Source organism: Aquarana catesbeiana, linkage group LG08 (genome assembly GCF_042186555.1).
Source record: "Aquarana catesbeiana isolate 2022-GZ linkage group LG08, ASM4218655v1, whole genome shotgun sequence".
Lineage (NCBI taxonomy): Eukaryota > Metazoa > Chordata > Amphibia > Anura > Ranidae > Aquarana > Aquarana catesbeiana.
Window position 1 is genome coordinate 210,168,366 of NC_133331.1, and position 27,145 is coordinate 210,195,510.

General features: G+C 43.9%; 1 protein-coding gene across 4 annotated transcripts in view; it reads right to left on the reverse strand.

Annotated features, from left to right (window-relative positions):
• LOC141106257 (rap1 GTPase-GDP dissociation stimulator 1-A-like) overlaps window positions 1-27,145 on the reverse strand; it is a 355,344-nt gene that overhangs the window by 109,913 nt on the left and 218,286 nt on the right. The gene's annotated exons all lie outside the window — the stretch shown is intronic.

A 27,145-nucleotide genomic window follows, 5' to 3' on the forward strand; every position in this document is an offset into this window, starting at 1 on the left:
CAAGGAACTACCTACCCACAATGCTCACTTACCTACCCACAAGGCCAAGTTAAAGAACGGCATTCTGGGTAGGGAAATAAAAGACACAGCGTGGCCATGCTTTGCTCTCTTCCTCCTGGGACGCCATTGAACACCTGCCTGCAGGGACCTGTGTGGGTGTGATTGGAAGAGCTGCGGCCTGCTTGCTGCAGAGCAGAGTTGAAGCCTCCGGAGAAGTTTAAAACATAGTGGGCTGTGTCAGCGTGTGTTCAGACGGGAGGATCCAGGACACCAAAAGGAGCCAGCAAGACGGGTGCTGGTCATCTGACGATAGCGGTGCAGCTTGACGGTGCCAATTGGGAGCGGGACTGTGATCATAGAAGCAGAGCAGCGCATTTGTCTGGGCCCGGTGTGGTGAGAGGGCTGTTGCCCAAGATTTATATATAACTTAGCCACTTTGCAGCTTAGCTCAGAGGATTGCTGAGACTCATAGTTCTACAGAGCGGTCTCACTACATAGACTGTTTTACCGCAGGCCTCAAAGTTTGCTTTTCACATAACATAGAGTGTTCGACTGCACTTTTCATAGTAGAGGAAGTTTGCACGTGTTTCACACAACCAAGTTCACAGTTCACCTACCACCTTTATCTTATTTTAACATTTGCTTACTCATTTGATTACAAATACTGCAGTATAATAAGGTTAGCTGAAGAAAGAAGATCAAACTCTTTGCCATTCACTATAAAGCGCTTATTATTTCTCTTACACACATGCTCTGTGGACTGCAGTGCAACCTAGGGGGAGCCCTTGAGTATATGTACTGTATAAACAAAAAAAGCAAAAATAGCTGCGCTGCAACTTATGAAATAAAATAAAAATGAAACAATGTGATCACCTTAATACATACAGATTGTACACCCATATATTGTGGACTAACAGTGAAGAAAAAAGTTTGATTGTCATCATAAATCAAATATGATAAAATGACCCATGGATCAATGAACATGTACAGTCCAATTCCAAAGTGCATAGAGCAAAAAGTTCACTGGTAGAGTAATCTTTCAAAGGAGGAATTAACAGTCATCCAAGCGGTGTGAGACATGCGACCTTATCACCCGGAAGAGCGTGATGACAGAAAGGTTCCTCCACCTTTAAAAAAACTGCCCCTTACCAGCTCCTTTGATCTCTTGTTAAGGAGATCGTGTAGGCGTGTGGCTATCTACCCCAGCCTTGGGTCTTTACTGAGAACGGATCCCAAATGCGTTCCCCATGAAAGTATATATAAAAGAGGCTTCCATAGCGTAACACGTTCCAACAAATTTATTAAAAAACAAAGAAATGCACTTACAATGTCGTTGTATAAAAACTCGTATAAAACCAAATGCCGGCCGGCTTCAGACTGCTGCCCGTTGCTTCTGGGATCATTGAGGATAGTGGTGACGTCAGCACGCTGCTCCTCCCTACGCCGTTTCGTCACAACTGACGCCCCTGGAAGAGGGAATTTTTTACTCTATGCACTTTGGAATTGGACTGTACAGGTTCATTGATCCATGGGTCATTTTATCATATTTGATTTATGATGACAATCAAACTTTTTTCTTCACTGTTAGTCCACAATATATGGGTGTACAATCTGTATGTATTAAGGTGATCACATTGTTTCATTTTAATTTTATTTCATAAGTTGCAGCGCAGCTATTTTTGCTTTTTTTGCTTATTAAGTGGATGTGTCTCACATTTTTAGTTGCAGCTATACATTTCTCACATTATTCACTGTATATTTACATATATTTGTCTTTGGGATAGCGCAGTAATTTTACCTGTTTGAAGTATATGTACTGTATTGCCTAGTTATCTAATGCTGTATAGTGTACTAAAGGTTAGGAGTGTGTTTGTGCAGCTGCATCGGGAGTGGGAAAGTGCCCAGTGTCAAGGTTTTACCACCCTGAGCATCAGTCCCACTTTGAGGCACACCCGCATGCGTTACTCATGCGATCTTTGAGTCTGAATACTTATATGCACCTTGATTATCATTGTTGTTTTAACCTTGTGTATCAGGATCAACCTTGTACTCTATATTCTAAACCAGTTTCCAGAAAACTTACTGTGTGTTTAAAGTACAAAAGGTGTGAGACGTTATCTATTCCTATAGCAGGTGGAGTGACGGATACTCAGGTAACGGTGAATTACAGTATATTGTATTATAATAGTGTTGTTTCTTACCACTGGGTTTCACACAAACACCACCACACAGTTGTGCCTAGGGGGTCGAGTCTATACCCAGGGGTTGATAGGCAGTGTGCAGGTCCCAAAACAATTATCAGCAGCTCCTTAGGGGGTCAGTGCTACACACACACACACACACATATATATATATATATATATATATATATATATATATATATATATATATATATATATATATATATATACATACACACAGTATCTCACAAAAGTGAGTACACCCCTCACATTTTTGTAAATATTTTATTATATCTTTTCATGTGACAACACTGAAGAAATGACACTTTGCTACAATGTAAAGTAGTGAGTGTACAGCTTGTTTAACAGTGTAAATTTGCTGTTCCCTCAAAATAACTCAACACACAGCCATTAATGTCTAAACCGCTGGCAACAAAAGTGAGTACACCACTAAGTGAAAATGTCCAAATGTCCAAATTGGGCCCAAAGTGTCAATATTTTGTGTGGCCACTATTATTTTCCAGCACTGCTTTAAAGGGGTTGTAAAGATAAAAATGTTTTAACCTATTACCACTCTCTGTTACATACTGATTTTTAATAAGTTGATCATTTCCTCCCAAAATATTTTATAACCTGTTACATTTGTATGTAATAATCGTCCTTATAGTCTACTATATTGTTTGGTTCAACATTACCTTGTTGTTTTAAAAAAAGTTTTGAAGTTGCTGCTGTTTTCTTTTCTAAGAAACGCTAGACGAGCTAACGATTAGGAATCCAGGTCTGAAGGCAGCAAGGGGACGGAGTTAAGGCGGGGCAGTGAAGATTAGTGCAGATTAAAAATAAGGCACGGGAGGTGGCGCTGCGGTGTCGTAGACACGCCCACTAACCCCCAGCCCCTGTGTCTCTGTGATATGTAGAGAGCGTCTCAACGCAGGGCTGCAGTCCTAGGGAGGGGGCGAGAACGATCAGTCACCACCAGGCAAAATGGCTTGACTGACGGTGACAAGCTCCATGAAGACTAACAGGAAGTGAGGATTTCAAACAAGAATTAGTGACATTTAGAAGAGAATTTGAAGGAACAGGTAAGTGAACTAGCACTGCATTAGCTTAAAGGAAGCTAGTTAGCAAATAACAACCCCTTTAACCCTCTTGGGCATGGAGTTCACTAGAGCTTCACAAGTTGCCACTGGAGTCCTCTTCTACTCCTCCATGATGACATCACGAAGCTGGTGGATGTTAGAGACCTTGCGCTCCTCCACCTTCCATTCGCAGATGCTCAATAGGGTTTAGGTGTGGAGACATGCTTGACCAGTCCATCTGTCAGGAAGCCCATGCCAGCAACCAAAATGGTGGTGCCAGAACTTGTCGTGAGATTGCTGAGGGTGTGCCTGTGCACACATTTGCGCGTGTCTGTGCGCTCAAGTGCGCGTTCGAGCGAGCGATCATTGTGACAGTCATTTAAACAGGGTCAGTACTTGGGCTCAGTTCTATCTGCTCTACAGCGTTCCCTGTGTGACTTGCGTAACTTACATGACTTCTGTTCCTTTTGTGACCCGGCTTCTTTCCTGACGTTCCTGTTTCCTGCCTGCATCTGACCTCAGCTTGTCCTCCACTCTGCATCTGCTTGTTCCTTCTGCCACTCCACTTCCAGCACGTTGATGACCTGGCCTGTATCCTGACTCCGGTCCTGCCTCTGCCTCTGTTCCTGACGTGCCCGCTTGTGTATGACCCGGCCTGCCTGTACCTGCCTTCTCTTCAGTCTTGGAGGTGCCACATCCCTCCTGCTGCTGCATCAGTACTTCTGCCTGTTGGGGTCCCAGCGCCAGCTTGTTCCAGCCCCCTGCTTACTGTTGTTCTCAGATTTCTACAACACTTCTACAGTCTGGCCAGGAGTTCCAGTCCAGCTCCAGGTTCAGGTTCAGCGATCCTGCCAGGCACTTGTGCGACCAGGCATCTCGGTGCTCCCTGTCAGCTCTATCAGTGGCTTCAAGTCAGACCTGTGCGAGGACCCTCTCCTATGGAGGAGCTCTGCCAACATCTAGCCAGATTGACACAAGCCGTGAAGGACTTACAAGAGGGCTATACCCAGCTGGAAAGCCGTATACAGACTTTGTCTGCCTCTGCATCCAACTTTTTTTGCATCCAAAGCATGCAAACTTTATTTTGCGTTACAACCATGCACTTTTTCTCTGGAAACCACTAAAGTTGGGTTTGTCATTTCCTTGCTTCAGGAGGAACTGCAGGCCTGGGCTTCTTGAACAAAAAGTTGGATCCCTGATGGACTTAGCCACCTTCTTTGAAGCCATGGCTCAGTTATATGAAAACCCCCAGCAAACTGCTCCTCATACACTTCAGCAGGGTCGCAGGGCCGTGGAAGATTATGTCTCCGAATTTAGGTGCTGGAGTTTCAACACCAACTGGAACGATGCTGCCCTGCATTACCAGTTCAGCATGGGCCTTTCTGATCATCTCAAAGATGAACTAGCATGAACAGGGGTTCCCTCCACCCAGGAGGCGCTTATAAAATTGTCAATCCAGATTGACCGCCGCCTAAAGGAATGAAGTTCGGAACAAGCCACTGGCCTGTCATGCCCAGTATGGATGCTTCCACAGGTGCCTGGTTCTTTTAGTCCTGCTTCACCTGCTCCTGCTGCATCCGCTTCGGACACACGAGAACCCATGCAGCTTGGCCTTCTCCGCCCTTCGCTGTCTACAGAAGAACGCCAGCACAGACTTCAGCTGAAACTTTGTCTGTACTGTGGAGGATCAGGTCATTATGTGAGGTCTTGCCCAGTCAAAATCCGTAAGTGCCTCTCAGTTACATCTGCTTCTTCCCCATCTCTACCCAGTAACTCTGCTCATCTTGCTCTTCCCATTCTGTTACAGCTCCCAGGAGGAACTATCCAGGCTCCCGCTATAATTGACTCTGGAGCTTGCAGCTGTTTTATAGACTTATCCTTTGCTGCAAAACATCACATCCTACTACTACCCAAGGCTCAGAGACTTTCTGTACATTTGGCAGATGGATCCACCATTAAATCTGGGTTGGTTACCCACAAAACCATCTCACTATCTACCACCATTGCCAAGAACCATCAGGAGATTCTACACCTGGATGCCATCGCTTCCCCTCTGTTCCCAATCATTTTGGGCATGCCTTGGTTGAAAGCTCACAACCCACACATTAACTGGGCCACAGAAGAAGTCAAGTTTCTCTCTCCCTATTGCCTTCAGCACTGCTGGCCAGAAAACCATCATGACCAATCTTCCCTGCTGTGCATCAATGCTGATTCCGAAGCCCGCCAAGTCTTCCCAGTGGCATATCACAACTTTTTGGACGTTTTTATCAAAAAGGGGGCAGAAACGCTTCCTCATCATAGGGCCTATGACTGTCCAATTGAACTCCTCCCTGGGGTTGAAGTCCCTTTTGGCAGAATCTTTCCTCTATCTGAATCTGAACTTGTTGCATTAAAAGACTACATTGATGACAACCTCAAAAAGGGGTTACATAGTTACATAGTTACATAGTTAGTCAGGTTGAAAAAAGACACAAGTCCATCCAGTCCAACCATAAAAAAAAAAAAAAAAAAAAAACGTACAATCCAATATACCCAATACTATACCCACAGTTGATCCAGAGGAAGGCAAAAAACCCCAGCAGAGCATGCTCCAATTTGCTACAGCAGGGGAAAAAATTCCTTCCTGATCCCAGAGAGGCAATCGGATTTTCCCTGGATCAACTTTACCTATAAATGTCAGTACCCAGTTATATTATGTACATTTAGATATTATGTACATTTAGATATTATGTACATTTAGATTCGCCCTTCCACGTCTCTTAACAAAGTCACCATTAAAAACCGTCTCTTAACAAAGTCACCATTAAAAACCGCTACCCGCTATTATATCAAGAATTGTAATTACATGCCCCTGTTAAACAGGGGCAGAAAAATTGGGTCTTAGGCGGTGGTGGTGGCACAACACTGTAAAGCCTCACAGATACTTTTGTTGAGCGCAGGAACAGGCCCTGCTGTAAAATATTGGATCAAAAATTGTAATTACGTGCCCCTGTTAAACAGGGGCAGAAAAATTGGGCTTTAGGCGGTGGTGGTGGTGGCACAACACTGTAAAGCCTCACAGTTACTTTTGTTGAGTGCAGGAACAGGCCCTGTTGTGAAAAATTAGATCAAAAATTGTAATTACGCGCCCCTGTTAAACAGGGGAAGAAAAATTGGGCCTTAGGCGGTGGTGGTGGCAGAACACTGTAAAGCCTCACAAATACTTTTGTTGAGCGCAGGAACAGGCCCTGCTGTGAAATATTAGATCAAAAAATGGTAATTACGCACCCCTGTTAAACATGGGCAGAAAAATTGGGACTTAGACAGTGGTGGTGGTGCCACAACACTGCAACTTCTCGTAGATACTCTTGTTGAGCGCAAGAATGAGCCCTGCTGTTAAATATTTGATCAAAAATTGTAATTACATGCCCCTGTTATACAGGGGAAGAACAATTGGGCCTTAGGCAGTGGTGGTGGTGTGCCACAACACTGCAACCCCTCACAGATACTCTTGTTGAGTGCAGGATCGAGCCCTGCTGTTAAATTTTTGATCAAAAATTGTAATTACGCGTCCCTGTTAAACAGGGGCAGAAGAATTGGGCCTTAGGTAGTGGTGGTGGTGCCCTGAACCGAAAATATTCTTAGAAGCTATCATCATGAAAATTGAGAAGGAATAGGATAATCACTCAGCATAATAAGATAGTCACTCAGCATATGCAGTCTTTAAGGGATCCCACATCCATAGAAAAATAATTCGGTTACATCAGCATCAGGTGCTTGTAAGCTGGTGATCCATGACTGATTCATTTTTATGAATGTGAGCTGATCAACAGAGTCTGTGGACAGGCACACTCTGTGATTGGTTATAAAGCCTCCAGCAGCACTGAATGTGCGTTCAGAAAGAACACTGGATGCAGGACAGGCCAGAAGCTCAATTGCATATTGAGCAAGCTCTGGCCAGTGGTCCATCCTCAAGACCCAGTAACCCAGTGGATGTTCTGGTGGAAAAGTCTCCAAGTTTGATCTTGCCCCTAGATATTCCTGCACCATGTAATTCAGACACTGGCAATGGTTGCTGGAACCGATCAGACCTGGGCGCTGAGGACTGAAGAATTGCCTGAAGGCATTGGTCAGCCGGCCACCTTCTCCACCACTCTTTCTGTGACTGAACGAAGTCTAAGCAACATGTTGTCCAGCACCAGGAAACTGTAACCTCCCAGGCTCTGGAAACGCATTGCACAAACCTTTTTGCAAGGCCTCCCAAAGATGTTTCATCCTCTGCTCCCTCTGCAAAGGCTGGATAAGTTCTGCAACTTTACCCTTGTAAAGTGGATCAAGAAGGGTTGCCAGCCAGTAATGATCCCTCTCCTTGATACCACGAATCCTAGGGTCCTTTCGCAGGCTTTGCAGGATCAGGAAGGCCATGCAGCGTAGGTTTGCAGAGGCATTCGATCCTGAGTCCTCTGGGTCACTAAGGATCACATGATCCTCAACCACCTCCTCCCAGCCACGTACAACTCCATGGGTTTCTGGGGACTGCAAACGATCCCTTGAAGACTGCTGCTGATGCTGAGTGTTATCCTCCACCTCCATGCTGACACATTCCTCCTCCTCCTGCCCTTCTTCCTGTGTGATCGGTGGGCCTGCAGGAATACTATTATCTGGATAAAGTGGGCCTTGAGAGGTAATGAAGTCCTCCCGCTGTTCTGCCTCAAGTGTCCATTATTCCACAAAGCGTGTGCTCCAACAGGAAGACAAGAGGGACAGTATCACTGATGCATGCACTGTCACTGCTCACCTACCTCGTGGCCTCCTCAAATGGTAACAGGACAGTGCATGGATCCTTGATCAGTAGCCACTGGCGTGGCGAAAAAAGCCAAGCTTCCCTGACCCTGTCCTGGTGCCATACTCACACAGGTACTCATTGAAGGCCCTCTGCTGTGTATGCAGCCGCTGCAGCATTGCCAACATTGAGTTCCACCTGGTGGGCATGTCACAAATGAGGCGGTTCTTGGGCAGGTTGCATTCTCTTTGGATGTCAGCCAGCCAAGCACTGGCATTATATAACCAGCGGAAATGACCACAGACTTTCCTGGCCTGCCTCAGAAGATCCTGTAAGCCCGGGTACCTGCTCAAGAACGGCTGCACCACCAAATTCAGGACGTGAGCCAAACAGGGAACAAGGGCCAAGAGTCCCTGTCGGAGGGCGGAGAAGAGGTTGGTGCCATTGTCGCATACAACCATTCCTGGCTGAAGCTGGCGTGGCGTCATCCACCTCTGAGCTTGCCCCTGCAGAGCTAACAGAATCTCTGCCCCAGTGTGGCTCCTGTTCCCTAAGCAGACCAACTCAAGCACCACATGGTATCTTTTTGCCTGAGTGCTTGTGTAGCCCCTTGACCGCCTATGGAGCACCGCTGGTTCAGAGGACAAATCTACAGAGGAAGAGGCCATAGAGGAAGAAGAAGAGGGGGTGGAGGAGAGAGTCATGGCAGAATCACCACTAGCATTTTGGAGGCGTGGTGGCGGAACAAGCTCCAACAATACTGCACCCTGTCCTGCATCCTTCCCAGCTGCCAGCAGAGTTACCCAGTGCACCGTGAAAGAAAGGTAACGTCCCTGTCCATGCCTGCTGGACCATGAGTCAGCAGTAATATGCACCTTACTGCTGACCGCCCTGTCCAACGAGGCCAAGACATTGCCTTCCACATGCTGGTAGAGAGCCGGCATGGCCTTCCGTGAAATGAAATGGCATTTGGGAACCTACCACTAAGGTACCCCACATTCCACAAATTCACGAAAGGGGGCAGAGTCTACCAGCTGAAAAGGCAGCAGTTCCAGTGCTAGCAATTTGGCCAAGCTAGCATTCAGACGCTGAGAATGTGGATGGCTGGGACTGAAATTCTTTCAACGGTTTAGCAACTGGGGTAGGGAAATTTGCCTGCTAAAATCGGATGTTGGTGTACCACTAGCAGATTAGCCGCAAGTACTTGGGACACCTATTTCTATACCTTAATTCCTCTCAGTGCAGGTTTCTGAGAGGACTGGAGGTATAGTGGGGTTGGAGATTCCAGCTGATGAGGAGCAAGGAGAGGTCCGCCTTATTCTTTGATGTGGGTCTTTTAAGTGGTGTTGCCAACGAACTGCATGGGAGGTCGTCATACGCTTCAGACATATGTTGCAAAGAACTTTTTGAAATATGCGGGGAGTCAGCCGCGCCCTGCACCTGCTTAGCTTTGCGGTGTGATGCCATAGGGTGGCTTCCCTTAAGCTGCCCCCTGTAGGGCATCCTACCTCATTGGAGATGTGCCTCCTCCTCCTCTCTTCTATCAGGCACCCAAGTTGAGTCAGTGACCTCATCATCCCCTCCGTCCTCATCACTGGAGCAAACTTGGCAGTATGCTGCAGCTGGGGGAACATGACTGCCAGTTTCTTGACCTTCTTGGGCACCCCCTCTCTCTAGGCTGACGTTACTCCCTTCCTCAACCTGGGTACCATCATCGGAGCCTTCAAATCGCTGCGCATCCTCCTGCAGCATGTACCCTAAACTGTGGTCGAATAGTTCGGGGGACTCCTCCGTGCATGATTGTGGGGCTAGGGAAGGAGTGACTGTTGACATGGAGCCTATGGAATAGGCTGCTTTGGCAGCTGCATTGGCAGGCAAACTACTCTGAGCCTGGGTGGCAGAGGATGAGGAGGATGAGGACGGCTTTGTTATCCATTCCACCAACTCTTCTGTATGTTGTGGCTCAATAACATGGCCAGCTGCAGGAAAAAAGGACAAGTGTGCCCCACAGCCACGTGCTGAGGATGCACCAGCAATGTCGACTGTAGATACAGAGCCTGCTTGCCCTCTTTTAGTGGCCCGTGAGCGTCTGCCTCTCCTTGGTGGCCTTCCGGACATGCTGTAAATTTTGTTTAGCAAAAAAACACTACACTGTATTGTGTACTATGTACACCACCAGGAAAGTAGTAGCAACTGCACTAGGGGTGCACGGTATTGTGTACACCAACAGAAGTATAATAACAACTATGGGTACACTGTATGTATCGTGTACACCACCAGGAAAGTAGTAGCAACTGCACTAGGGGTGCACGGTACAGTGACAGAAAAATTGAAAAAAATAATTGCGCTTCAAGGTGTCTAAAATTATAATAAAAAAGCAGCGATGTCTAAATGTGACACAAACACTTGAATAAACAGAAGAAAAATTGGATGACTCGCGCTATGTGAATGAATGTATGTGTGACCGGTTCGTCACACCGAGTACTAAATACACAATATCAGTGAATGTATATACTGTCTGTGTAGTGATATATCACAATCAGTGCAAACTAATCATAGAAAATGATCAATAAAAACATAAATCATCAGTGCAATAATATATCGCAATCCGTGCAGACGATTTAAAAAAATATATAGTCCAAACAACATATACTGAAAAAACCATGTGAAGAAATCAAAAATAGTCCAAAAAAAAGGAACCCAAGACAAGGTGAGTTGGCGATTACAGGTTTTTCAACCGCATGGAACCTCAAATGTGTAGAACCACCACCAAAAGTAAGAGCCTGGCCGCTTACCAGAACCCCATGACCCCCCGTTACAGAGGGTCTAAAAGGGCTTTTGAGATCCTAGTGGTCCGGACTTCCCAGGAACGAAGATGGAACAGAAGGTGGGAGTGAAAACTGGAAAAGGGCGTCAGGTGCTGCAGTAGGGATGGATGGATCCACGAGAAGGGGCCTCAACCTCATGTTCGGCAGTCTGTGCATTCAATCGCAGGTGCACTTTGGCTTTTTCATTCGCGGTCTTCGTCGGCGGTTCCCACTCACGGTCGCAGGTAGTATCCAAACCTTTCGTGTCATGTGCAAAATCTTGCGGTTTATTATGCTTCCTATCCTGCACCCCTTTCGTGAAAAAACTGTCGGTCGTTCTCAATTTGTGCACGGTACAGTGTACACCAACAGAAGTGTAATAACATCTATGGGTGCACTGTATGTATTGTGTACACCACCAGGAAAGTAGTAGCAGCTGCACTAGGGGTGCACGGTACTGTGTACACCAACAGAAGTTAAATAACAACTATGGGTGCACTGTATGTATTGTGTACACCACCAGGAAAGTAGTAGCAACTGCACTAGGGGTGCATGGTACTGTGTACACCAACAGAAGTTTAATAACAACTATGGGTGTACTGTATTGACCACCAGAAAGGTATGAGCAACTGCACTATGGGTGCACAGCACTGTATACTGTGTACACCGCCTGAAATATATTAGAAACAGTACACCAGGAATGGACTGCAGTCAGATATAGCTAAACTGGATACAGTCGATATATGTATATACAAGAGTTGTATATATATATTAAATACACTGCAGCTAACTGAATCACCTGCCTGCCTGAAGTATATTAAAAACAGTACACCAGGAACAGACTGCAGTCAGATCTAGCTAAACTGGATACAGAGGATATCTATATATATCTATATCTATATCTATATATATATATATATATATATATATATATATATATATATATATATATATTACACTGCAGCTAACTGATTAATCTGCCTGCCTGCTCAATCTAAATGACACGGCACCCTGCCTTTGGCCAATTATGGCTCTCTTAGCTGAGGGCGCTGTGATTGGCCAAAGCATGCAGGTCATGGTGCATGCCCTGGCAAATCATAATACAGCAATGTACTGCGCTCCCGCAGTGCATTATGGGACATTACACGCTGCTCGAATTTGGCTCGAGCGGCCCATAATGTTCGGTTTTCGACGAACAGCCATGTTCCACCCGAACAGAAAGCTCATCCCTAATCCTGAACCCTGGTGACCAAGTGTGGCTATCAATAACAAATTTGAAACTAGCCTGTCCCTCGAAGAAACTGGGCTCTAAGTTTGTGGGGCCATTTCTGGTGAAGAGATGGATTAATGAGGTTGCTTATGAATTAGAACTGCCTGAGTCATTTAGGATACACCCTGTGTTCCACATAACCTTGTTGAAACCTGCACACGTGAACCTGTAATTATTGATGGAGAGGAAGAATTTGAGGTGGAAACAATCTTAGACTGCAGGAAGAGGAGAAATCAGGTCCAGGGGTATGGGCCAGAGGACAACTCCTGGGAACCAGAAAGGTAATATCCATACCCAAAAGTTGGCTCAAGCCTTCAAGAACTCCTATGCTGCCAAGTGGGCCAACTTGGGCATCCAGAGGCTGCCCTTTAGGGGGGGCAATGTCAGGAAGCCCATGCCAGCAACCAAAATGGTGGTGCCAGAACTTCACTTTCTGATGTGAGATTGCTGAGGGTGCGTTTGCGCGTACCCTTGCGCTCGTCCATGCGCGCATCCGTGAATCCCCCCACCCCTTCAACCTCTGCAGCAATGCTGGCAGCACTCATACGTCTATTTTCCAAAGACAACCTCTGGATAGGACGCTGAGTACATCCACTCAACTTCTTTGGTCGACTATAGCAAGGCCTGTTCTGAGTGGAACCTGTCCTGTTAAACCGCTGTATGGTCTTGGCCACCGTGCTGCAGCTCAGTTTCAGGGTCTTGGCAATCTTCTTATAGCCTAGGCAATCTTTATGTAGAGTTCTTTGCCATGAGGTGCCATATTGAACTTCCAGTGACCAAAATGAGAGAGTGAGAGTGATAACACCAAATTTAACACACCTGCTCCCCATTGACACCTGAGACCTTGTAGCAACGGGTCACATGACACTGGGGAGGGAAAATGGCTTATTGGGCCCAATTTTTCACTTTTTCACTTTTTCACATAGGGGTGTACTTTTGTTGCCACCGGTTTAGACATTAATGGCTGTGTGTTGAGTTATGTTAAGGGGACAGTAATTTTACACTGTTCACTCACTACTTTACATTGTAGAAACATGTCATTTATTCAGTGTTGTCACATGAAAAGATATAATAAAATATGTACAAAAATGTGAGGGGTGTACTCACTTTTGTGAGATTTTATATATATATATATATATATATATATATATATATATATATATAGTGCCTTGCAAAAGTATTCACCCCCCCTTGGCATTTCTCGTGTTTTGTTGCCTCACAACCTGGAATTAACATGGATTGTTTGGTTTGAGGATTTGCATCATTTCATTTAAAGAAAATGCCCACTTTGAAGAATTTTTTTTATTGTGAAGCAAACAACAAATAAGACAAAATGACACAAAAAGTCAATGTGCAGAACTATTCACCCCCCTAAAGTCAATACTTTGTAGAGCCACCTTTTGTGGCTATCACAGCTCCAAGTCACTTTGGATAAGTCTCTATGAGTTTGCCACATCTTACCACTGGGATTTTTGCCCATTCCTCCTTGCAAAACTGCTCCAGCTCCTCCCAAGTTGGATGGTTTGCGCTTGTGAACAGCAATCTTTAAGTCTGACCACAGATTTTCTATTGGATTGAGATCTGGGCTTTGACTAGGCCATTCCAACCCATTTACATGTTTCCCCTTAAACCACTCAAGTATTGCTTTAGCAGTGTGTTTGAGGTCATTGTCCTGCTGGAAGGTCAACCTCCGTCCTAGCCTCAAATCACACACAGAGTGGTACAGATTTTGCTCGAGAATATCCCTGTATTTAGCACCAACTATCTTTCACTCAACTCTGACCAGTTTCCCAGTCCCAACTGCTGAAAAACATCCCCACAGCATGATGCTGCCCACCACTATTTTTCACTGTGGGGATGATGTTCTTTGGGTGATGTGATGTGTTGGGTTTGCACCAGACATAGCATTTTTTTTTTATGGCTAAAAAGTTCAATTTTAGTCTCATCAGCACCTTCCTCCATACATTTGGGAGTCTCCCACATGCCTTTTCGCAAACTTACTTTTGCTAAAAGTAATGGCTTTCTCCTGGCCACTTTACCATAAAGCCCAACTTTATGGAACGTACGGCTTATTGTTGTCCTATGTACAGATACCCCTGTCTCTGCCGTCAAACTCTTCAGCTCCTCCAGGGTTACCTTAGGTCTCTGTGCTGCCTCTCTGATTAATGCCCTCCTTTCCCGGTCCATGAGTTTTGGTGTGCGGCCGTCTCTTGGCAGGTTTGCTGTTGTGCTGTGTTCTTTCCACTTGGTTATGATAGATTTGATGGAGCTCCTAGGGATCAACAAAGATTTGGATATTTTTTTATAACCTAACCTTGACTTGTACTTCTCAACAACATTGTCCCTTACTTGTTTGGAGAGTTCCCTGGTCTTCATGGCAGTGTTTGGTTAGTGGGGCCTCTTGCTTAGGTGTTGCAGCCTCTGGGGCCTTTCAGAAAGGTGTGTATATGTAATGACAGCTCATGTGACACTTAGATTGCACAAAGTGGACATCATTTCACTAATTATGTGACTTCTGAAGGTAATTGGTTGCACCAGAGATTTTTATGGGCTTCATAACAAAGGGGGTGAATACATATGCACATGCCAATTATCAATTTTTTATTTCTGAAAAATATTTTTATGTATATGTTTTTCTAATTTTACTTCACCAACTTAGACTATTGTGTTCTGATCCATCACATAAAATTCAGATTAAAAAAACATTAAACTAAAGGCTGTAATGTAACAACATAGGTAAAAAGCCAAGAGGGTGAATACTTTTGCAAGGCACTGTATATTATATATTTTTTATTTTTTTTTTCTTTCTTCAGGAAAAAATAAAGTGAACTTTTCAGCTATTTTAAACGTTAAAAAGGGCACGTCCAAGCAGGTATGTAGAGCCCCCTGATTTGGTTTAGATTCCTTCCCCAAATTTTTGTAGGGACAGCCAGGTACACAGCAACTGCCACTCTTTCTGGCTCAATGAATAAATGAAGGATTATTCTTTTAAAGCTTTACTCCAAATTTGAGCTTGGATGGGGTCCAGGGAGCAGTGTGATACTCCAGCAACACTGTACAATAACAAGAGTACAGTACAGTCCTTTTAGTAGCAGCTAAGGGAAGGAGCAACACAGACATCATAAGGAAGGTTCCAATTCAAGGTTCTGGCACTGAAGCACAGAGGATAGTAGCAGCAAACAGCCACTAGGATCCTAAACTCAGGTCTGTACTCAGAACGTCCCAGGATACTTGAATGCCTTTTTCCAAAATCAGACAGACTTTTCTCCTGTGGACTCTTCAAATCAGATCCTCAGTGAAATCTCTTGATTGGCTACAGCTATTCTCAGAACGGTAGGCCCTCCAGCTCCTTGACGAGCTCCTGAAAGAACTTCAGCTACACTGCCCAGAAGGGCAGCAGCTCTGTAGGCTGGAAACTTTATCCCCTGGACAAGAACAGGGCTGCTTTAGGCTCCAAACTATTTAAGCACTCACCCAGCTATCTTCTGGGCACCTCCCCCAGGAATTGGCTGAGACAACATAAATATTCAGGTTGCTAATTTGCCTTTCCAGCAATCTTCCAGAAGGCAGGGGGAAACATTCAAACCTGAAACCAGTGGAGACCAGAACAGCCCAAAGCAATCACAAACTGCACCACAGTAGAGCCAAAAGAACTTCGTAGTTACATAGTCAGGTTGAAAAAAGACACAAGTCCATCTAGTTCAATCAAAAATCAGGTTGAAAAAAGACACAAGTCCATCTCCTTCAATCAAAATAAAAAATAAAATACAGTCCCATATACACAATCCTTCACCCACAGTTGATCCAGAGAAGGCGAAAAACCCCAACAAAGCATGCTAAAAAATTGCAGGGGAAAAAATTCCTTCCTGATCGCCCAAGAGGATTTTCCCTGGATCAACTTTACTTATAGTATCCAGTTATATTATGTTAGTACCCAGTTATATTATGTACATTTAGAAAAGAATCCAGGCCTTTTTTAAAACATTTTAAAACAACACAATCTACTGAGCTTGCCAGAACCACCTCTGGAGGGAGTCTATTTCACATTTTCACAGCTCTTCTGTGAAGAAACCTTTCCGTATTTGGAGATGAAATCTTTTTTCCTCTAGACCTAAAGAGTGCCCCCTTCTCCTCTGTGATGACCTTAAAGTGAATAATTCAACACCAAGTTCACTATATGCACCACTTATGTATTTGGACATGTTGACCATAACCCCCCTTAGTCTCCTCTTCTCAAGAGAGAATAAATTCAGTTCCTCTAATATTCCTCATAGCTGAGCTCCTCCATACCTCTTATCAGTTTCTTCTCTGCGATTTCTCCAGTTTCCCAATGTCATTTTTGAGAACTGGTACCTAAAACTGAACTGCATATTCCAGATGAGGTCTTACTAATGATTTGTACAGGGGCAAAATGATATCTCTCTCTCCAGAGTCCTTACCACTCTTAGTACAAGAAAGGACTTTGCTTGCTTTGGAAACTGCAGCTTGGCATTGCATGCTATTATTGAGCTTATGATCTGCCAAAACCCCCAGATCCTTCTCCAACATTGATTCCCCAGTTGTACCCCCCCCCCCTTAGTATGTTTGACACATGCATATTCTTAGCCCCCAAGTGCATAACTTTACATTTATCAACATTGAACCTCATTTGCCACTTAGTTGCCCAATTAGTGCACTGAGGTCGGCTTGTAATTTGGAGACATCCTGTAAGAACGTTATTCCACTGCATAGCTTAGTGTCATCTGTAAAGACAGAAATGTTACTTTTAACCCCAGACCCCATATCATTTATAAAGGTATTAAAAAGTAAGGGTCCCAGCATTGAACCTTGGGATACAACACTGATAACCTTAGACCATTCAGAGTAAGTACTTAATTTACCTAGCTTTCCTAGCAACCTATCTAGGAGGGTGCTACAGATACAGCAAGGTTTCAGCTATTTTTTAAGCCTGGACTTACCTTTAATAATAAGCTACGCTTCTGGATGTATAGTTATTTATCCCCTGTCTAACAAGAGCACTTCAATGGTCAGTTAGGTTAGGTGAGCAGCACTTACCCCAAAGTCAGGAAAGTCAAGCCCTTGGTAAAAATCTTTAACTATTTTTTTTAAACAAATGTGGTAGAAGGTATCTTGCAGTATAGGGACCTCTGGTCAGATTTTTATTTTAAAGAATTTTAGTTTAATTATTTAATGATTGCATTGTATGTAGGGTCAAAGCCTGATTCCCTGTCTGGTGACTAGCATCCTAGATTGTAACCCAGATATTATATGGTCTTAGTATCATTTACTTAAAATAATACAGGTGTGTCTAACAATCCTTGTGTAAAAAATGTCATTGCTCAATAAAATATATACTTGTAGGCAGGGCTTTTTTTCAGCGGGAACGTGGGGGAACACAGTTCCGCCACCTCCAGCACTAAATGTGTGCAATTGGAAAAGGGGTACTGGGTGTGATGGAGGGTCTATTGGTGCTGGCTGCTGGGGGATTTTCTTTTTGCTGGAGGGGATCTATGTTTGTGTGACAGTTTATTGTTAATGCTGAGGGAATCTTTTGTTGCTGGGGGGGGGGGGGGGGGTCAATTGTTGCTGGAAGATATCTACTGTTGATTAGGGGGTTTGTTGTTGCTGACTGCTGGAGAGTATTTGTGTTGGCTGCTGGGAGATCTGCTGTTGCTGCTGGGGGTTCTATTGCTGCTGGCTGTGGGGGATCTGTTTTCTTGTTTTTCTTGTTATTATTACCAAGTCCCAAACAAATTACTTAGCACTGCAAACTGATACGTGTCCCTGTATTCTCCAAAAGGGGTCGTACTGAGAGGTGGGTAGGTGGTGGAACCAAGGGTCGGTGCTTGGAGGTGGGTAGGGATTGGAGATGCAAATTGACTCAGAAGGGGGAGTTCCTGCACCTATTCTCTGAGAAAAAAAGCCCTGCTTGTAGGAAATGTATGCAATTAATATATTTTTTGTGAGATTATTATGATATTTGGACTTAAAGCGGAGTTCCACTCAAATGTGGAAGCTCCACCTATCTGCTTCCTCCCCCCCCCTCCGGTGCCACATTGCCACATTTGGCACCTTTCGGGATGGGGAGCGGATACCTGTCAAAAACAGATATCCACTCCTACTTCCGTGTAAGGGCGCCGCAGCAACCTACGTCATTTGCCCCTCCTCCTTTCCCCGCTGCCCTCTGGGAAACACACACATGTGGGGACAAGAAAAACACTGTCCCAGGTGAGTAGATCTGGGATAAGGACTCCTCCCACGGGTGCAAGCCTCGGCTTGCCCGCTGTGCAATAGATATGAAGAAAGGAGTGGCTGCACACCGGAGTAACAAAAGTCCTTTTATTCTTTTTCCATAAAACACAAAAGATCACACACCACAGGATGGTAGTAAGTGCATCAGGTAGATGTGTTTCACACAGTTACATTGTGCTTATTTATTACCCTGACATGTTCCACTGATCTTCCTTAAAAAAGAGCTCCCCCTGTGCAAAACAAGTGTGAGCGATATCAGCGGAGCTGTTTCTATGTCTCAGCTGTGTGTGTTTGGATATATCTGAAAAACAATGAAATCACATCAATAGATAACAGACAACAGCTGGTGGTCTGTGGGTGCACATGGGTCTGCGAGTGCATGTGGGTCTGCGAGTGCACGTGGGTCCGTGAGTGCATGGGGCTCTGCAAGTGCATGCGGGTCTGCGAGTGCACATGGCCTGCAAGTACCTGTGTATTGTCTTGTTGAGTACCTGTGTAGTGTATTGTTGAGTATTAGTGTCAGGAAGCTAGTTGTTGGGTAATTTGGACAGGGTATAATCCCCAATCCTCATTAAATTGGTAGGTACGATGCCCAGGCAGGTGTGGAGATGCAACTCGGTGTACATCTTGCGGCATGTATGCGTTTCTTGATTATCTGATCGAGGGCGAATACTGCTGTGCAAAATGTAAGCACATTGTATCTCTGGAAACCCAGGTTCTGAATCTAGGGAAGAAACTGTCAGCACTGAGAAGACCCTTCATACTAAAGAAGAGCAAGAAACGTACCCGGCAGGTGCCATAAGGAGCCAGCACAGAGGCGGGCAGAGACAAAGAGGTGCAGGCACCAGAAAAGAGTAGATGGGTGACAGTCAGGAAGGATAGAGGGGGAAGTGCCAGGGAGGCCGATCCAGGGCTGGAGCATCCCAATAAGTACACTCTATTGAGAAACATTGATGAAACCAGTCAGGGATCAGCACTGCTGGAGCTGAGGGACTCTCCTAGCTGGCAGGGGAAGAACTCCTCCAGTGTGAGTGGGGGGGAAGTGAAGGGAAAGGATAGACAGATTCTGGTGGCAGGGGACTCAATTCTTAGAAAGACAGAGAGGGCAATCTGTGACAAAGACCTGAAGCGCGAACTGTATGCTGTCTACCGTGCGCTCTGATTCAGCAGATCACGGATCTGGTGGACAGATTACTGGGAGGGGATGTGGAAGACCCAGCTGTCATGGTGCACTTTGGCACCGATGACAAAGTCAGAGGCAGATGGAGTGTCCTAAAAAATGATTTTAGGGACTTGGGAGATAAATTGAGGAAAAGGACCTCCAAGGTAATATTCTCAGGAATACTACAGGTACCTCGAGCCACAGCAGAAAGGCAGAGTGAGATTAGGGAAGTAAAGAAGTGGCTGAGGAGCTGGTGTAATAAGGAAGGGTTTGGGTTCCTGGAGAACTGGGTTGACTTCTCAGTCGGTCACCAGTACTATAGAAGGGACGGACTGCACCTAAATGAGAAGGGGTAGATCTGCTGGGAGTAAAGATTGCCAAAAAGTTAGAGGGTTTTTTAAACTAGGCAACGGGGGGGAGGGTCCAGAGGTGGAGATAGTCAGCGTGGAACAGGGTAGTATTGGGGGCATTCGTGATAGGTTGACTGAAGCACATAAACCCAGGGTAAGTATAGTAACAAGTCCTAGTTGCAATCTCGGAACACCCAATAAGAGGATAGTATGTGACCAGTCTAAACTACGTGGCATGTTCACCAATGCCAGGAGCCTGGCGGACAAGATGGGTAAACCAGAGATACTGTTTTACGAGGAGGATTTGGCCTTTGTGGGAATTTCAGAGACCTGGTTCAACACCTCTCATGATTAGCTGGCAACCATTCAATCTACCCTTTATCGCAGGGATAGAGAGGGTAAAAAAGGGAGAGGGGTATGTCTATATATCAAGAATAATATAGTGAATGTGAGAGATGACATCACTAAGGGAGCTAGGGAGGAGGTGGAATCCTTATGGGTAGATCTCCAAAGGGATGAAGCTAAGGGGAAAATAATACTGGGAGTATGCTATAGGCCCCCTACCCTGAGGGAGGAGGGGGGAGACGGACCTCCAATCGCAATTTTGATTAGCAGCAAGGATGGGAAGTGTTATCATAATGGGGGATTTTAATTATCCAGGCATAGACTGGGCGGAGGGAACCATGCATTCGTCTAAGGTTTGCAAGTTCCTAAATGTCTTGCAGGACAATTTTATGGGTCAGATGGTAGACGCACTGTTGGAAGGCAGCATGGTTTAATATCATAGTTCTGGAGTTTATTTCTGGTTGATACAACCAAGTTGGAATGCAGCAAGTTGCACACCAAAGCTTTGTAGCATATCAGAATATCCAGAGACCAGGCCTCCATCAAGGCTGAACAAAAGCTTGGCTCCTGAATGTCTGGTGTGATAACATGGAAATCCTTGATTAGCCCTCTGCAAGCAAGCTTCAAAAGGACCATAGCTGAAAAGATGATTGATGACCTGCTAAAAAGATCAAAGGATCAAAAGGCATTGAAGATACATAGACATGATACATGGACAATGCTGCCCCTGGAGACCAATACAGCAGGGCGGACAGAAATATAATATATTGAGAAGGACTGCCCCAAAACTACTTTCATTCATTAGAAACCTAAATGGGCAGGCAATGGGGTTGGGTCTGGACGGTGTATGGATGAAGTTTAAAAAGTGCACACAGGAGGGAAGTCGTCCCTTTTGGCTTTTGCCTGATGGCTCTCTGCCATTTTTGAGCCTCATAGCTCTCTCTTTGTCATCTTGAGCCCAGCTGAGGAGACCGTGTGATAAGTATCTTTGATGTTCGTGTGTTACATGTTCTATTGTTATATGCTTTGTAATATCTTCCTTTAGTATCTTCATGTTAGCATTTTCCTATTTTCTTGGGAAATAAATAAGACTTTGTTTTACTAAGCAGTGTGTTTGCTTTCATAGCTAACCTTATATTATTGTGATATCAACAGTAACATGTGATCAGAGTTTTAATAGACTAGATAACTATAGGAATAGACAAATATATATATATATATATATATATATATATATATATATATATATATATATATATATATATATATGGAATAAATAGAGGGAATCCGTAATCACCTTTGGATAATATTAGTTTAAAAGTTATTCCAATCTCAGGATTTATTTCAATTGGCACAGTTTTATTTCATGCACCAACTAGAAATAAAGGGTTACTAGATCTACTGATTACCAACAATACATACCTGATCATGGATGTGGAAATACGGAGCAATTTAGGAAACAGCAATCACAGGTCAATTGGCTTCAGTATAAATCACACAATTAGGAAACATAAGAGAAATACAAAGACACTGAATTTCAAAAGAGCCAACTTCCCTAAACTATGAACCTTGCTAGAAGGCATAAATTTAAGAGCATATTAAATAAGGGCATTAGCCAGTGCAACCCATTGGGTAATAAATTTAAAAGAGCGAACAAAAGTCCTGGATGGCTTAAATCCAATGTAAAAATGCATATAAAAGCAAAAGAGAAGGCCTTCAAAAAATACACGATTGAGGGATCATCATCAGCATTCAGACTTTATAAAGAATGCAACAAGAAATGTAAGGGTTCAATTAGGGCGGCTAAGATAGAACACAAAAGACACATAGCGGAGGAGAGCAAAGAAAATCCCAAGAAATTCTTAGGATATGTAGGTATACAGTAAAAAAGGGAGGACAGACCATATTGGCCCCATAAAGAATAAGGAAGGACATCTGGTTACAAAGGATGGGAAGATGACTAAGGTATTGAATTTATTCTTCTCCTCAGTCTTCACGAGGGAATCAGGGGGCTTCAGTAACCAAAACTGCAGTGTTTATCCTCGTGACACATCACAGGAAGGACCCTCATGGCTAACAGAGGACAGAATTAGAATTAGACTTGGGAAACTTAACATTAATAAATCACTGGGACCGGATGGGTTGGGTTGCACCTGAGGGTACTTAGGGAACTCAGTCAAGTAATTGCCGGACCATTGTTCCTAATTTTTACTGACAGTCTACTGACTGGAATGTTACCAGCGGATTGGAGAAAAGCTGATGTAGCACCAATATTTAAAAAGGGTCCAAAATACATCCCTGGAAATTACAGACCAGTTAGCCTAACATCAATAGTAAACAAGCTCTTTGAGGGGATGATAAAACACTATATACAAGATTTTAGTAATGAAAAGGGTATCATTAGCAGTAATCAGCATGGATTCATGGAGAATCGTTCTTGCCAAACCAATCTATTAACCTTCTTTGAGGAGGTGAGTTGCCATCTAGATAAAGGAAGGCCCGTAGACGTGGTATATCTGGATTTTGCAAAAGCCTTTGACACAGTTCCCCATAAACGTTTACTGTACAAAATAAGGTCAGTTGGCATGGACCATAGGGTGAGTACGTGGATTGAAAACTGACTGCAAGGGTGAGTTCAGAGGGTGGTGATAAATGGGGAATACTCGGAATAGTCAGGGGTGGGTCAATCTCTGTATTTGCGGACGATACTAAGCTAAGCAGGGCAATAACTTCTCCGCGGGATGTGGAAACCTTGCAAGAAGATCTGAACAAATTAATGGGGTGGGCAACTACATGGCAAATGAGGTTTAACCACTTCAGCCCCAGAAGATTTTACCCCTTCCTGAGCAGAGCACTTTTTACAATTTGACACTGCGTCGCTTTAATTGCGCGGTCGTTCGAAGCTGTACCCAAACAAAATTTGTGCCTTTTTTCCCTCAAATAGAACTTTCTTTTGGTGGTATTTGATCACCTCTGCAGTTTTTATTTTTTGCGCTATAAACAAAAAAAGAGCAACAATTTTGAAAAAAAAAAAAAAATTTTACTTTTTGCTATAATAAATATCCCTCATTTAAAAAAAAAAACAAATTTCTTCATCAGTTTAGGACAATATATATTCTTCTACATATTTTTGGTAAAAAAAAAAAAAAATCACAATAAGCATATATTGATTGTTTTTCGCAAACGTTATAGTGTCTACAAACTATGGGAACGATTTATGGCATTTTTATGGCATTTTTCTTTTTCTTAACTAGTAATGGCGGTGATATGCGATTTTTAGTGGTACTAACTGTATTGTAACTGTAACTGTGTTCTAACTGTATGGGGATAGAATTGACTAGGAGAAGAGCCATATTGTTCTTCCTACTTAGTAGGAACAAACGATATGGCTCCTCTTACCTGAAGGCACAGGGATGTTTGTGTTTACACACACAAATTCCCATGCTGGAGTTCGTGCATGCAATCGCACGTGGCTGGCGGCCATCGTGCCCCCCAGCCACGCGCATCGGGTCCCAGGCCGTGTAGCGGGCATGTGCGCCCTCTGGTGGTTGAAAAATGGAAGGAGGTACCCATATGGGATTTCGCCCAGGGGAGCCATTCTGCCACAGTATATCTGTGTGAGCTGGCTGGGAACCGGTTAATGTAGAAAAATGTAAAATAATGCATTTGGGTGGCAAAAATATGAATGCAATCTAAACACTAGGGGGAGAACCTCTGGGGGGAATCTAGGATGGAAAAGAACCTGGGGGTCCTAGTAGGTGATAGGCTTAGCAATGGCATGCAATGCCAAGCTGCTGCTAACAAAGCAAACAGAATATTGGCATGCATTATAAAAGAGATTAACTCCAGGGATAAAGCGATAATTCTCCCACTCTACAAAACTCTGGTCTGGCTGCACCTGGAGTATGCTGTCCAGTTCTGGACACCAGTCCTCAGAAGGGATGTACTGGGAAATGAAGCGAGTACAAAGAAGGGCAACAAAGCTAATAAAGGGTCTGGAGGATATTAGTTATGAAGAAAGGTTGCGAGCATTGAACTTATTCTCTCTGGAGAAGAGACACTTGAGGGGGGATATGATTTCAATTTACAAATACCATACTTGTGACCCCACAATAGGGATAAAATGTTTTTGCAGAAGGGAGTTTAACAAGACACGTGGCCACGCATACGTAAAGGGTTCTTTACTGTAAGAGCGGCAAAGATGTGGAATTCCCTTCAACAGGCAGTGGTCTCAGCAGGGGGCATCAATAGTTTCAAAAAACTATTAGATAACCACCTGAATGACCACAACATACAGGGATATACAAGGTAATCCTGACATATAATCACACACATAGGTTGGACTTGATGGACTTGTGTCTTCTTTCAACCTCACCTACTATGTAACTATGTAGCTACGCCGCTGAGAACTAGAAATTGAACAGACCAAAAAATAAACAAAAAATTGATAAAATCCAAAAATTTGGATTGACAGTTTCAAATGAAAATAGAAATAAAGACTAAGAATAGTAAAAAGAAGACAATAAATTGTAAACAATATAGTCAAAAAGAAAAAGTGAAAAATGAATAAAAAAATAATAAATAAAAAGTGAAAGATTATAAATAAATATAAATAAGAAAAGAGCACAGGAAATTATAACCCATGTTAAAAAAAAGACTAGAAAACTTATTGTGAATAAATCACCAGGACCAGATTGCTTACACCCAAGAATCCTCAAAGAACAGTCATATCATAGCTAGACCATTATTTCTATTTTTTAAAGACAGCTTATTGACTGGAATGGTGCCAGCTGATTGGTGAAAAGCAAACGTAGTACAAATAGGACCAAGATATAGCTAGTAACTACAGACCAGTCAGCCTAACATCAATGGTATGTAAACTATTTAAAGGAATGATAAGGGACCATATCTGAGAATTTGCTAATAAAATTTGTATCATTAGTAGTAACCAATATAGCTTTATGGATTTATGAAGATCGGTTCTTGCCAGACCACCCTTTTACCATTCTATGAGGAAGTGAGCTGTGATTTGGATAGAAGGAGGCCTGTAGACATAGTATACTTAGATTTTAGGCATTTGATACAGTACAAAATAAATCATTAATCTACAAACGATGGTCTTTTGGCATTGATGACATGGTATGTGGGAAAACTGGTGGCAGGAGTGTTTCCAGTGGGTGCTGAATAATGACATATTTTCTGAATAATCTGGTGTTGTGAGCGGGGTGCCCCAGAGCTCTGTCCTGGGACCAATTCTGTTTAGCTTGTTCATAAATGATCAAGGTTGGAATAAATAGTTTAATCTCTGTGTTTACTGTTGATACAAAGCTAAACAGGGCAATAACTTAAAAACTGGTATGACAAGAAGAACTAATTAAAATAGAGGCTCGGGCTGCTATATGGCATATGAGGTTCAATGTAGGAAAATGTAAAGTAATGCACTTGGGAGCTAAAAATATGCATGGGTCTGGTTCAGCTGCCTCTTGAGTACACCATCCAGTTCTGGTCACTAATCCTCAGTAAGGATGTGGTTGAACTGGAGAGAGTCCAGAGAGGGGCAACTAAGCTAATAAAGTGGCTGGAGGCCCTCAGTTATGAGGAATGACTATTAACATTAAACGTATTCTCCCTAGAGAAAGGGCACTTAAAAGGAGATATGAAAGCAAGGTTAAAATCCCTGAGTGGTGACTCTAGGAGGAAACTTTTTAAGATTTGACACATGGCCATACAAAGCAGTTGGATGAGACTCGGTTCAATCTTAAACTGTGTATAAGATTCATTACTGTGATGCCGCGTACACACGGTCTGAATTTTGGCACGCAAAAGACAGATTCGATTTTTTCATCTGAAAATGCGACTGTGTGTATGCTCCATCTGTCTTTTGCTGGTGGAATTCCAGCCAGCAAAAGATTGAGAACATGCTCTCAATTTATCAGTCGCGAAAAGTTCCTATCTGAAAATGCGATCGTCTGTGGCAATTCCGAAGCACAAAATCCCTACGCATGCTCGGAAACAATTCGACGCATGCTCTGAAGCATTGAACGTAATTTTCTCGGCTCGTCGTAGTGTTGTACGAGTCGAGAAAATGATTGATGATCATTTAAAAGTACTCGCGGCTATAATGAATAGTCGGTCCCAGCAATACACATAAAAGTTAATTGATAGAAACGACATGGGATTCCCCCACAGTCCATTACCAGGTCCTTTGGGTCTGGTATGAATATTAAGGGGAACCCCGAACCAAAAATAAAAAAAAAATGCGTCAGGATCCCCCCAAATTCCTTACCAGGCCCTTCAGGTCTGGTATGGATATTAAGGGGAACCCCGTGCCAAAATGTTTAAAAAAATGGCATGGGGGTCCCCCTCAAAATCCATACCAGGCCCTTCAGGTCTGGTATGGATATTAAGGGGAACCCCGTGCCAAAATTTAAAAAAAAAGGTGTGGGGTACCCCTCAAAATCCATACCAGACGGGTCTGGTATGGATTTTAAGGGGAACCCCGTGCCAAAATTTAAAAAAAAATGGCGTGGGGGTCCCCCCAAAAATCCATACCAGACCCTTATCTGAGCACACAACCTGGCAGGCTGCAGGAAAAGAGGGGGGGAGAGAGCGCCTCCCCTGAACCGTACCAGGCCACATGCCTTCAACATGGGGAGGACAAGTTAGGGACAAGGGCCTCATCCCCACAACCTTTCCCTATGGCTTCCCCCATGGTGTTAGAGGGGGGGCGGGGTCACCCGTTTACGTAACTGGGTGACTCTGCCCCATCTGACACTACGGGGGAAGCCATAGGGAAGTCCCCTGTGCGTCAGGGGGGGCGGGGTCACCGGGTGGCCCCTCAGTTATGTAAGAGCTGTCATAAGAACAAAAGCATTGCACAGAGGGAACCCCCCATTGAGGCGGATCATCTGGAGGACAAAGCGAGGAAGAAGAAGCCG